The following is a 13,891-nucleotide window of genomic DNA, read 5'->3' as shown; positions in this document are numbered from 1 at the left end:
CAGCTGGTATGCTGTGCAAAACGATGGAATAGTACACATATGGAATGGTTCAAAGGGCCAGTGCAGTGGCAACGGCTGTATGAGGAACATGCTTATTTATCCCCAAAGTGTCACTTTTTTTTTCCTGCATGAGAGATCACACTGACTGGAAGGACACCTATGAGGGAAGATCCTCATTGATATCAGTGGAGCTATGACATTTTATGCCCAGTGGAGTTCTAGAGATGTCCTTGCCTCCAGGTAGTAGTAGTATGCATGATGTCATCCAGTATACTGGATGTCATCCCCCTCTTCTCTAATGGACTGTGCACCCCAGAATGTTTCTGTCATCAGAAAAATAACGGCCAGATAAGGACCTTCTGTTGTCCCATCACCAAATGAATACACTAAATTCTGTATCAATACCTACAAATCAGCAGTTATTTCTAACAGGCCCCCAAATGCTACCCAAATGATTTATAAAACAAAATTCATGTGCTCAATAAAATTATTCTGGCTCATGGTAAAAACAGCAATGAAATTGAAAACATACAAAATGGTTTTCCCAGGTGTAAAAAGCACCAAAAGATGTACAAAGATGAGGAAGGGTTCATGTGTGGGCTTCAAACATTGCCCAAGTTTTCTTTGTAAACTACCTTTTTACCTCATTTTCAAGTTCTTTGCAATGCAACTACTTCATCTGAAAATGTCTCACAAAACCCCTTCTTTCTATACATCAGTGTCCTTACTAAAAGGGTTAGTGGGAGAAATGCAGCTCAAGGGAACTCACCTTAGAGAAGTGGCCTTTTCTTCCCATGGTACCAGCAGCTCCATAAGACCATGCCTGTGTCATCTTGAGTTTCTTGCACCTCCAACCTGAAAAAAAAATGCACAAAGACCACAACGTTGAACCAAAGGCTAACACAGAAGAAAAGGGAGAATCAGCCATTGTACTAGTTGTACTAATTACTTTTACCCAACCATCCTTCAGAGCACTATTAGGATCATTAGTATCAGCCCACTGCTTATATTTACTACTTCAGCATGTTTTCCTGTTAACATCAGGACAGTCATGCTTGCACATTTTTGTCATCTTTTCTCTGCTCCTGAGAACAATGTGATTTCTAACCCAAGTTGAAATTCTGAAAGTTGTTGGTACAGCACATGATAATGATGTGAATATAATTAATTACATTTAGAATGATGTTATAGGAAACCAGCTACAGTACAATTTGAATCATTTGTGATTATTATCGCACCCAGATACATTGCTATTATTTAGGAAGCAGTTCTGACTGCAGCCAGTCAATCAAGATTAATATAAGTGTTTAATATATGCTTCTAGTATTAAAACATTTTTTCTAACACAGATCTTGTCAGCCTCATTTGGATTGTTTAGTCTGTTGATGTAAGAGTTTAAGTGAACTTTACACCTTAAATCCATTATTAGTATCCAATTACCAGGGGCTGCCTTGTTTGACCTTGGTTTTGTGTTCTTGTTGCTTTGTCTAGTAGGGTGGTCTAAAAATGACATACCTGAAAGGCTAGACCTCCCATTGCAGGGTTCCTGGTTAGCTAATTCATGTGTGGGCAGGGAGGAAAGATTTGTGTTTGGTTACTGGGGAAAGTAACCTGAGTGATATAGACTTTGTCCTTGCCCATTGGCTTACATTTGAAATTACATGGATTATGGCAATGTACATAGTTTTTGGACAAAGGAGGGTTGGTTGGTTTGTTTGTAACTTATCACTGTAGGTGAACTTGATTCAGTTCCATATCTTAGCATATGAGCATCATCACATTTTAAGCATTAGTTTTTCATTCATTGCTAGCATCCTGGTTACCAGGTGTGGATTTAAGAAAGCCAAAGCCTTTGAAAAACAGAATGCATAATGCACCATTCAGTATATACATTTTCATCTCCATACAAATATAATTTATCATTTGTTTCTGATCGTGCCCACTCTGTGCTAGCTGCTGTACAAACTTGCACACATAAAAAAGTGTAATTCTTGTGGCAAGAGTTTTAAGTCTGAAAAGAGACAAAACAAAAATGAAGTGGAGGGGAAAATATAGACACGTCATACAAACAAAATTGTCATGGTGGTTGCATCTCAATAAGGCAATGTTTGATAATAACAGTATTGTGACATAGATGTTAGATAAACTTTCCTAGTTACCCTTAACCTTGCAATTATTTATTAGTTGTTTCTTGTTAGCACCAGGGTAGGAGGGGGTCTTCAGGAGGCATGTGAACATAGAGAAAATATTAGCTTTGTTTATCAGCTCAGTGAGAACATTCCACATGGACAAACATAGCCATAATTTTTAATGGTCGGTGTTGGCTACAAAGGAGTAACTTGGACACAGAATAAGCTTCTTCTGTTGGGGGAACGTGTTCTGTCCCCCCAGTCCTAGCAGCAGATTCACACAGGAGCCTACTGCTTCTACCATCAAATGAACTTATTCTTTTAGTCAAAGTGGAAGAGGTTCATTGTTTGACTATGGATGCAATCTGGTGTTTTATCTCTGCTATCTATAATAGGAAGCCATTATATTCCCAGCCCATCTGGCTAATAAAATCCCCCATGCCTCCGATTGAGATTTCACAACCAAATTCACAATCATGGCAAAGTCCCCACTTCAAAACCTCAGGCCCTGTGGTTTCTTTATGAATCAACTTTCTAGCCAAGAGGAGAAGAAACCATCCTCGAATTCAGATGTAAGGAGAAACTCCCAACAGCACATCTAGTGGAGTCTTCTGACCTCACCTTCTAGAATGTAATGGTCTTACATGGCCGTCAGACTGAATGAAATCAGAAATGGTTTATTCAAAATCACTGTATCAGATAATTCAATTTACTGAAACAGGCTCTGAGGGTATGTCTACACTACCACCCTAGTTCGAAGTAGGGTGGTAATGTAGGCAACCGGAGTTGCAAATGAAGCCTGGGATTTGAATTTCCCGGGCTTCATTTGCATCTCGCCGGGCGCCGCCATTTTTAAATGTCCGCTAGTGCGGACTCCGTGCCCGCGGCTACACGCAGCACGGACTAGGTAGTTCGGACTAGGCTTCCTATTCCGAACTACCGTTACTCCTCGTTTCACGGAATAGGAAGCCTACTCCGAACTACCTAGTCCGTGCCGCGTGTAGCCGCGCGGCACGGAATCCGCACTAGCGGACATTTAAAAATGGCGGCGCCTGGCGAGATGCAAATGAAGCCCGGGAAATTCAAATCCCGGGCTTCATTTGCAAGTTTGTATGACTACATTAACCACCCTAGTTTGAACAAGGGTGGTAGTGTAGACATACCCTGAGACAGGACACATTCTATTTGAAGTGGTCTATTTTGCTTGAAGTTAGTGAGTCCCAAGTGAGACTCAGAGATTATGTATTTGTGCAGAAGACTTAAGCCTACGCTAGGAGGGCAACATAGCAATCATGCTAGGTAGAGAGGCTATTTTCAGGCAGAAAGAATCTGAAACCACAGTGACAAAATTAGTGCTGCAAAGAAAAGTGCTGCAAGTGCAATAGGATGTCACTTCTTTTCTGATAGTAGAAGAGACTGAAATGGTACCCCTCACAACACACCAGGGAGCATGACAATAAGCAAGAGACAAGCTCTCAGTATAAAGGATTCTCCTGTCAAATACTGTTAGCAGGGTATGCAGAGACTATGAAAATCATTTGGAAATTTGTCTGGTAGGCATGCAGTGGTACAAAGATTTCCTGACACATCTAGACAAACTTCTAGAAAGTGTTGGGGAGGAGCCTGAGGCAGAGGGCATATACTGCTACAAATGATACAAGGAAGTGTGAGCGATTAGTTCTGGAAGACAAAGTTAGATTAGTAGGACGCTCTGAGTCCAGGGCTGTATAGTATCTTTCTCTCACATGCCTGTGGTTCCATGTGCTATACAGGAGGAACTACAGCATCTCTTTGTGCAAAAGAGATTGTGAGTACAGAGAAGATGGTCACATTTTAGGCAGTAGGGAAGGGAGAGATAATTAAAGTGGAACCAGACTACTGACAAGGAAAATAAAGATGGGTCAGAAGCTTGTTAATCAGAAGCTTGTCAGAAGAAAGCTGAAAGATGCTGAGCTGCCCAGCTAGGAAGAGTCTTCTGGTGAAGAGATCAATAATAGAAAATACCCTAGGTATCTAGTAGGGAAGAAAAAGTCAGTAATCACAATTCCTCTAGAAGGCTGGGGCATTGAATAAAATATCAGGATAGAAAAGATGTGTGTAAATAGGCCCGCGTTTCTCAAAGTGGGCTGTGGGCCTACTTTGGGAAAGCTGCTAGCGGGCCTACACCGCCTTATTTAACTAAAGGTTTCATAGCCATGGAGTCTCGTGGCTCTTATTGGCTCTGGTTTGCGGTTTCCAACCAAGGGGAGCTGTGGGAAGTGGTGTGGTCCAGACTGCCGCTTTCCACGTCTCCCCTTGGCTGGAAACAGCAAACTGAGGACAGTGGGAGCTGTGAGGCTCCAAAGCTATGGACCCTTTAGGTAAACAAAGTGGAGCGAGCCCGTGACCCACTTTGAGAAACACTGAAATAGGTACACAGACAAAATCAGGGCTTGTTTAGATGAACAGTTACCACATGGTACACTGGGGTTTAAAACTACTGTGCTAGTATGATGCACATTAAGGGTACGTCTAGATTACAGGCTTTTGTCAACAGAAGTTTTGTCGACAGATACTGTTGACAAAGCTTCTGTTGATAAAAAGCGTCTAGACTACATCCAGTTCTGTCGACAAAGCAAGCCGCTTTTTTGACATGACAGTGCAGATGCAAAGGACAGTGTAGATGCAATAACGCCTTCTGTCGACAGAACTCTGTCGACAAAAGGTGTTCTTCCTCATAGAATGAGATTTACATATGTCGACAAAACTGCTGAGTTATGTCAACGTTATGTTGACAGAACTCAGCAGCAGTGTAGACACAGGTATAGTTTTGTCGACAAAAGTCCACTTTTGTCGACAAAACCCTGTAGACTAGACGCACCCTAACTGTCTTAGTGTGGATTGTACTACGGTATGCTGAAAGTTTCATCACTTGAGAGTAGGGCCGTATTATTTAGCAGAATGGCTGTATACCATACCAGAGTCAGGCATGTCTGCCCAAACATACAAAAAAAGGAGAAAAGCAATTTGAAATATTATTACCAGAAGACTGAACCAGAATTATTCAAGGCAAGAGGCTGACATGTGGGAAGTGCAGGAAGCAGGGTTGGAAGGTTTTGTGGGGGAGGGAATCTCAGGAGATACTAGGGACAGTAGTAGCTTCTCCCGGGGGCCAGTTGGAGCAGCGGTAGCTCACAGGTAGATGGACACATACACAGAGAAACATACGCACAAACTTTCTCAAATATATAGTAGATTAAAAATTGGCACTTTTCAAAAGATGATTTGATCCAAAGAGTTACCTGTCACTAATATCAGCAACTGGAAGATACTATAGCTAATGCTGTGCTTTATTCATGCTTAGAGGAAGAGGAGAATGATCCCAGCATTTACAGAAGTAAAATTTCAGCATCAGGTATATTAATTAAAATAGTAATTAAACATGCCTCTCCAAACTATTAGAATTCTTTGAGAGCATTAAAGAAAGTATGTTGCTATAAGAAGTGTTATCATGGTTTAGGAATTGGTGAAAAGATGGAAATTAAGGAGTAGGAATCAATGCACAAATTTTCACTGTGAACAGAAGTTAAAGGTGGGATGTCTCAAAGAGCCATAGTAAAGCTGCACTTTTTAATATATTCATTGTCTGGGGAAAGGGGTCAACAGTGAAGTAGCAAAAGTAATTTAGGTTAATCAATAAAATAGGGAGAAATTCCAGCTTCACCTAAAGAAAGGAGTGTTTGGTCAGCACAATGGCACATAACCAGTGCTAGATTAAACATATTTAGAAGGAATCATTTGAACTATGGACAGATGTTGATAGCTTCCAGTTAATTAACTCAAGTTAAGGGAAGATGTAGACATCATTATGGATAGAAGTGGGTTTTGCTTACGAAAGCTCATGATGCTATACAGATAGATAGATAGATAGATAGATAGATAGATAGATAGATAGATAGATAGATAGATAGATAGATAGATAGATAGATAGATAGATAGATAGATAGATAGATAGATAGATAGATAGATAGATAGATAGATATAGATATAGATATAGTTATTTTAGTCTCTAAGGGTATGTCTCCGCTACAGAGGTTTTTTGGAAAAACAGCTGTTTTTCCGAATAAGCTTCAGTTACATCCATAATGCAATTGCGTTCTTTCAAAAGAAAATCAAAAGAACAGAGGTGTTTTTCTGACATTGGTAATCCTCATTCTATGAGGAAGAAGTCTTTTTCTGAAGGCTCTTTTGGAAAAAGGAATGTGTGGATGGGGAAGAGGGAGTTCTTTAGAAAGAAGAGGAAAAAGCACAAGTGCCCTGGTGGCCACTCCATCCATAGTAATCACAGCTTAAATGAAAGAGTGTCATTTAGTGTGGGCACTGTCTTTCGAAAAAGCAGATCACTTTTTCAATGTGCTTTTGCTGTGGGGACACTCTCTTTCAGAAAAAGTTTTTCTAGAAGATCTCTTCCGGAAAAGCTTCTTCTGAAAGAAGCCTGAAGTCTAGACATAGCCTAAGGTGCCACAGAACTATTTGTTAAATTAAAACATCTTTAGACATGTTCTATGTTTATACATCTAGCACAATGTGGTCCTACTCCATGACTGGGACTCATAGGAACCACTACTATACTACTTACATCAATAACAAAAATAAGTTCAACCACGCAAACTGCTCTGAAGCCATTGTTATGTGTGTTTATGATAGAATGGCAGTGAAAATGGTCAAACATATTGAAATACTTTCATATGTAAACAAAGAGTGTAAAAACACAATTTGGTGGAGATACGAAATGATAAGAAATGAAATATTGAGCTATTTAAAATAAAGAATGGTTTGTGGTAGGTCATTTGGGCATTGCCATTTACCCTCATATTACAATAACCAAGAGACATTGAATGAAAATAAACTAAAAGGAAATATGTTTAAAACTGATTTAAAAAGTGCTTTTATTTATTTTACAAAATGCATAATTAACCTCTAGAACTCACTGCCAAAATTATTGATCAGGTGCAGAGCAGGATTCAAAAGAGCAAACAGACATGCATATCTATAACTTTAAGGATGTTGAGAAGTGGATAACTGAATAATCGAGCAGTGGATACAAATTGTATTGACTGCACGATTAGTTAATAAGGGGCCCTGCTGCTGCTCTGCAGTTTAAATGTAGTAGGAGCTGGGGGTGAAGGTAGTCTGGCTCCTACTACATTTAAACTTCAGAGCTGCAGCAGAGGTAGGTCTCAAACCCGGCACGAGGCGATTCTAAGCAGTCCTGGCTCGTTCTGGGTCACAGACGGCTGCACCTCTGCATTTTTAATGTAGAAAATCCTGGACCTCTGTGCCTCTGCCTCCTTTTCGCCCCGCCCCACCCCATGAAGACAGTGCTGGGAGGAACTCGCTTTTAAGCTGACTCCCCCCAGCACAGACTCCTGCTTCCCTCCCTGCTTGCTGCCTCTGTTACAGAGACAATGGGGAGGGGGTTGGAAAGCAAGTAGTCGACTATTTCACTAGTCACTTACACCCCTAGATAACATTATCTCTATTATCATAATTGTGGACCAGGCTCCTGTTGTGCTAGGTGCTGTACAAATACAGAATAAAAAAAATCTCTGCCCAAATTGTTAAAACCTTAGTAGAAGACAAGTGACAACAGATGGAGACGAACTGGGGGAGTGCAAGAAAATAATGAGGCAATATCAGTCAGCAAGAAGGGCAGTCAGTGTTCTTACCCCAAGCACTGTCAAGTTTTTTGGAAGTCTCATCCTCATCACTATACTAGCTAAGGATAATGCCCAGCCAGCCAGCCCAAAAAAGAAAAAAGAAAGAGAAAACAACTCTGAGACCATGGTATACTACATGTAAGGTATGTTGCACTTGCATACCTTACAGAAGCATGGCTGTACTGCTGCAGCTTCACAGTCTCCTGTGCATAATTGAACCACTCCCCAAAGAGCAACGGTAGTTGTGTTAGGGGGAGATCATCTCCTACCAATATAAGGCTGTCCACACCTTCGCTTTTATTGGTGAAACTTATGTGGATCAGAGAAGTGGAGATTTTTTTCACACTCCTGACCAACAAAAGTTTTGCCCAAACAAGTAGTAGTGTTAACAAAGCCTCAACATCTTATGTTTCAGGACCTAAATCAAATATTACCTAGGGTTAGAAAGAAATTCACCAGACATAGGTATGTTATTCATTTTAAGGAAATCCATTCCCTCCTATGAAGCATCCATTATTTGCCATTATCTGAAAGAAGATTCAAACTATGCAGACAATTGTTTTGATCCAGCATAACCAATTCTTTATTAGCTCCTGTTAATTTTTGAAGGGAAATATACACTGAAAGCACTTATTAAAATTGTCAACAAAATGAGCCATTTTATTGGTGAACCCGCTCAGGTGGGCCATATGATCACTTTCCTACCCAAAAAGTTACTATCCCTCTAAGTCTTTTAAGAGAATGGAAAGTCAGAATTAATGTCTAATTATATTAAGTTTAGCCTTAGAATCCAAAATTCTTATCTCATTTACCTAGCCACATGCAGTTAATATTCCCCTAAGAGATACTAAAGAGAAATTAAGGCTCTTAGTAAATAACCAAGCTAGAGAGTTTCACTTTACAGAAATATACCACAAAAAGCCTATTGTAACCACTATGGAAAAACGGAGGGTTTTTTTTTTAATCACAGCACAATCACTGACTGTAAAGGTTTTGTTTCCATTTTTTCTTACTGTTTTGAACATTGGGTATTAAGGAGCTTTTGCTTTTTATCACTTTATAAGGAAAAAACAGTTCAGTTTATCTTTTGACTATTTTCTGGAGCCTGCAGGAAGCCAATTCCTCTGCCATCCCAAAGAAAGTCATACATAATAGAGCAGCTTTAGCCCAGTAAGCCAGTCTTTGCAAATTCATCAGTCAAAGTGTTATGCAAGTGGCCCCCTAAATTGATAAATTCCCACAGTGCCTGTTGACCCAGCTGCCAAGTGCTCATGCAGCAGGTGTTGTTTTCATGACCACCCTGACAGTAATACAAACTGTTTAGCAGTTGCATTGACCTCTTAGCTATTAACATTGATACAGGCTCCACTGGGGACTAGTTTTCAAACATGACAGAATTTCTTAAGACTAGAGGTCATGAACGAGTATACCATATAAGAATAAATTTTATATGTTGCTGAGTTTAAATCTAAGAACAGTGAGCGTTTTTTCCACATTATCCCTACATAGTAAATCTGCAGACAAGTAACGAGCTTCTGGCATGTCTCCCAGTACTTAAAGTATATTTTTATTTTAGAAACTGTACCTGAAGAGATGCAATATTTATTCTGTGACAAGTAGTAAATTATAATAAAACAAACATTTTCAGTTGCAATTTGCCCCAGCAGAAAGTGAAGCTAGAGTACATTTTGTACTAATGTGTGTTGCTGCGTCATTTTAACAACTAAGTCTAACGTTCTGGTTGAAATGTAATTGAAGTGTAATTCTCCTGTCCACATAGCAGTGAAACTATCACAAGCCCTTTGACATCCGAGTCAGGATTTGCATGGATATGCCCTATTCCCAGAACGAACAGATGTATCTTTTGTTCATTTTACTCAACAAGCATTTTTAAAATATTGTGCCAAATTCAGCCTTGATGGCACAGAATTCATTTCAGTGGAATTACATGAAACTGAATTTTGCCTCCTAAATTGCATTGCTCCATGTATTCCTGAGTGGAATAGCAATACACATTACAGTTAAGTCACTTTCTGCATGTGGTGGAACTATCAAGAGATTTTTTTTTTAAAGATGTCATGAAATGACAGACTATTTTAATGTGAATTTTAAATTTATTAAAACATGACCTATATTTGTACTCAACTTATATTAAATAACAGAGGCTAATTTTCTGTTCCTAGTATAGTAGTGCATATGTAAATTATTTCACTATCCTGATGTCTCAGTTTGTTGAGTATCAGACTTTCATAAGAACAATGGGTACCCCGAGTCCAAATGCAGCTTTTATTCCATTTGCCTTATATCTACAATGATTACACAGATTTATTAATGTATACTTTAACAAACAAGATATCGAATACTGTACTGTTTATATGAATAGCTCTTTAAGACAGAGCCTGAACAATTCTTGTTACAAAGTCATTAGCAGCAGCTTTTTTGATTGACTTCCTATGGGCCAAATCCCACACAATCAGGTTACTGGACTGTGCATTTGAAAGCTGTATATGGATTAATTCCAGGGGTGAAATGATGTTTCTCACACATCATCATGGGGTTAGTGAGTAACTCCATCGCTGTAGTCGCATGTCTTCCAACTTGGAGATAGCAGAGAAGTAGGTGATACATTCACGAAGTCACTGACTCTAATTTGGTCTTGAGTCCAAGGAGGGACCATAATTTGCATCATGTTTCCTCTCATTTATCTCCTCTCTAAACAGTCCTAACCTTTTCATTTGTTCCACACATGAATATTGTTCTAGACTTTCAAATAGTTTTCAGTACCAAGCTCTATGCAATTAATTTTTTTTTTTAGATAGGGCAACTAGAACAGAAGTCAGTATTCCAGGTACAGACAAATCATTGATATATAGGAAACTATAACATTTTGAATATTTCTTTCTGTCCTATTCTCTGTGGGTCCTAGTATTTTATTTGTTTTTGATTGAGTAGGGTTTTCATTAAGTTGTCAAAAAACTATCATTGTTTCCTAAATTTAAAACACAAAAATGTGTATGAGGCACTTAAATTATTTCTTCCATCTGCCAACAATGAATTTCATTTGCCAACAGTGCTATGCATTTGCTTAGCTTTTTTGATCCTTGGTGAGTTCCTTATAGTCTTCACCATTCGAAAGTTTTTCTTCTGTGCAACCAATCTCCCACTCAAGCAGAATCCCAATCCCAATAGTCAGTTTATCCATCTTGGTAGCAAGCCTATGGCTGTTCCAGAGATTAAACTCTTTGTGTATCCTTGCTTCAGTGGGAACCCTCCCAACTGCTAAATTCTTCCCTGACTTCAATTCACCAAGCTTCCAGCGAATTACATGTACAAAAATGCTTTCCCCACTACTGGCATCTCTTCTGGATCTTATCCTCTCATGGCCCAATTTTCATTAACAAATCCACCTCACCCAGATGCCAAAAACTCCTAGATCCCCTCCTTCCAATCCTCCTCATTTAGTTCCAATACATCAGGTGAGTGCACACGCTCTTCAAGGCTCCTGAACATTTTTTAGAGTGAATCACAATATAGCTCAAATAAACACACAGGTACAACATGTGTATATGAATGTATGATAAACAAATGAAAAAATTATTGGTGATTCTATCTCAAGAAAAATACAAGGAAATATAATGCAAAAATCAATGCTAATTCAATGTTAAAAGTGATAATTTAAACCAAAAATCACAAAGGCAACTGAAAAGTGTGGCGATATAGGCATATAGAGATACAATTAAGCCTTCATTTCCTCTGAAATTATGTTATTCATTATATAGATGGAAGGCTCCATCTACTCTTTGACAAGAAAAGGAAAAGGCACAAGATGCCAGTTATGGTGCATGGAACTTTTTAAATAAAAAATATCAATGAAATGAATGTTTGAGGCCATATGATGTGAGCAGATTACAGTTACTCCCAAATTAAAATTAAAACCTTATTTAATGAATAATAAATCACTACATGCAAATGGAGTAATTAACAGAAAATTGTACAGCTTGATTTAATTTTTTACTGGAAAAAAATTCCACTCAATCTATATCCTGTAGGTTTTTTCCAATGTATTTGAACAATATTCTGTTGGTATAAGATTTATTAGTTGCCAGTGTAAGGGCTTTTAAAAATACTATTTAAATATGAAACAATACATACATATATACAGGCAGTCCCCGGGTTACACGGATCCGACTTAAGTCGGATCCGTACTTATGAACGGGGCCTTTTTCGCCCCGGAGGACGCGGGCGGCAGGACTGCCTAGACGCACCGCGGTCCCACCGCCCGCATCCTCCGGGGCGAGAAAAGCTGCTCCGCGTCTCCCTGGTCTGCTGGGGGACCCCCCCCCCAGCAGATCAGGGAGACGCGGAGCAAAGCCGCGGAGGACGCGGGTGGCGGGACCGCGGTGCGTCTCGGTCCCGCCGCCCGTGTCTCCCTGGTCTGCTGGGGAGAGGGGGGAACACAGCAAGTGCGTCCCCCCCCCCCCTCGCGGCAGACCAGGCTTTTCTCGCGGACGCCTGGGGCAGAGCAGCTGGGGCGCTGCCAGTTGGTCCTGCAGCTCTGCTCCTTGGTGCTACTGGACCAACCCGGCAGCACTCCAGCTGCTCTGCCCCAGGTCTCCTGATTCAGCCGCTGCTGGTCAGTTTCAGTTTTTTCTCTACTTGAACCTCCTAGAATTTCACTATCTTTTGATTTATTTCAATACCCAGTTCAGAATTGTTCTAATTGTTTTTAGCCCTCCACTACATCTTACTGCTTTCTACTGCTGTTCCAGCTCCATACACTTATCTAATGGCAGCTTTCTCTTTCCCTCCACACAACTGTTATTTTATTCTCACTATCAGTGAGAATCTTCTAAAATCCATTTGTGTCTTGCAAGTTCTGTCCAAACATCCCTTTTGTCCATTTCCTATACTTTTGTTTCCGCTCCTCACCCATTATTATTCAAGTATAAACTGTTTTGATTTGTCAGTTATTTATTCTGTCTAGACAGCTCCCAAAATGTAAACCAGAATTAAAACCTTGTGTTCAATAAAATATTTTGTAAAATATATATATGAAATAGATACATTTTTTCCAACTCAAAGACAATCCCACAAAAACAAAAAGTTTTGTTAACCCTGCCATATTCTAAGACCCTAGTTACATCATTCATCCTCCACCTCCTACATTATGGGCCCCCAACTTTGCCAGAAGACTCTGAGACAAGAGAACCTTGCAGTACACCCCAAAGAATTCTAGAATGCCATAGACTGAAGTGACAGAATGCCATACACTGAAGTGTAGAAAGTGAATTCCAGCACTGAGGAGGTTTACTTCACTTAGAGTACGTCTAGACTACAGGGTTTTGTCGACAGAAGTTTTGTCGACAGTATCTGTCGACAAAACTTCTGTCGACAAAGAGCGTCTAGACACATTCAGTTCTGTCGACAAAGCAAGCTGCTTTGTCAACAAAACCCTGTAGTCTAGACACAACCCTACATGCAATAACACCTTCTGTCGACAGAACTCTGTCAACAGAAGGCGTTATGCCTCGTAAAATGAGGTTTACCAGCGTCGACAAAACTGCTGAGTTCTGTCGACGTTATGCAGGTGTAGTTTTGTCGACAAAAGTCCACTTTTGTCGACAAAACTCTGTAGTCTAGACATACCCTTAAGCATGGCTGCTGAGCTCAGTAGTAGCAGTATGGGTCCATAGAGAGAGGCAGTCTCTTAGCTAAACAGTTCCAAAACTATTTAGGGCCTTTTAAGATAAAAACAAATTATTGAGCTTCATCAGGGAAGCTTCTCAGGAGACAGTTCAGCTCCTAGAGCACTGGTACTCTCTGCTGCCTTCATATGTGATGTCATGGCACAGCCTCACAGTGGTCTCAATACGTATTGTTTAATTCTGAAGAATACCTTAGAAGATAGCTTGTATGAAATGATGCATTAGAGAGAAGGTGGGTGAGGTGATATCTTTTATTGGACCAATCTCTGTTGATGAGAGAACAAAAGAGATAATCACCTTGTCTCTATACTATCCCGGCACTGTCACTGCTCCATCAACACTGCATACAAAGATGCAT

At 39.9% G+C, this 13,891-nt stretch overlaps 1 protein-coding gene across 3 annotated transcripts in view; it reads left to right on the top strand.

Annotated features, from left to right (window-relative positions):
- Positions 1–13,891, top strand: part of HHIP (hedgehog interacting protein) — a 110,274-nt gene that overhangs the window by 85,414 nt on the left and 10,969 nt on the right. The gene's annotated exons all lie outside the window — the stretch shown is intronic.

Source organism: Pelodiscus sinensis, chromosome 5, assembly GCF_049634645.1.
Source record: "Pelodiscus sinensis isolate JC-2024 chromosome 5, ASM4963464v1, whole genome shotgun sequence".
In the NCBI taxonomy this organism is placed as follows: domain Eukaryota; kingdom Metazoa; phylum Chordata; order Testudines; family Trionychidae; genus Pelodiscus; species Pelodiscus sinensis.
This window is presented reverse-complemented; position numbering and strand designations above follow the sequence as displayed.